This window comes from Lagopus muta, chromosome 7 (assembly GCF_023343835.1).
Source record: "Lagopus muta isolate bLagMut1 chromosome 7, bLagMut1 primary, whole genome shotgun sequence".
Classification (NCBI taxonomy): Eukaryota; Metazoa; Chordata; class Aves; order Galliformes; family Phasianidae; genus Lagopus; species Lagopus muta.
This window is the reverse complement of record NC_064439.1, coordinates 15,933,097-15,933,545: the sequence shown is the minus strand read 5'-3', so window position 1 is coordinate 15,933,545 and position 449 is coordinate 15,933,097.

The following is a 449-nucleotide window of genomic DNA, read 5'->3' as shown; positions in this document are numbered from 1 at the left end:
GCCGGCGGCCGCCGCTTACCCTCAGCGTAACGCTTTCGCTCTGCAGGAGGAACGCCGCCCACCACCCGGCGTAACCGAAGCACTGAGCGCTCCCCAGCCGCGCCGCTATAGGCCGTCCCCACGCTGACTCACCGCGCCCGCCGCCCCCTCAAGCCCAGCACGCAGGCGGGATGTTGCACGGGCAGGACGCCGCCCCGCTGCCGGGGTGCCGTTATCTGCTGATGGTAACGCCTGGAAACTCCCGCGCCCCCTCCAGCGGTTCTACAGTCGTTCCACCTTTCCCCGTTCTGGCCGATGCCGTGGTTGTCTCTAATGCTGCCAAAGGCCAGAACCGCGAAGTGCTCTTCGGAAGGCGAACCAAAGCTCCGTGTTGGGGCGCTTTTTTTTTTTTTTTTTTTTTTGCTTGCTTGGGAGCGAATATATAACCCGCTGATGTGCTTTGTACTGCG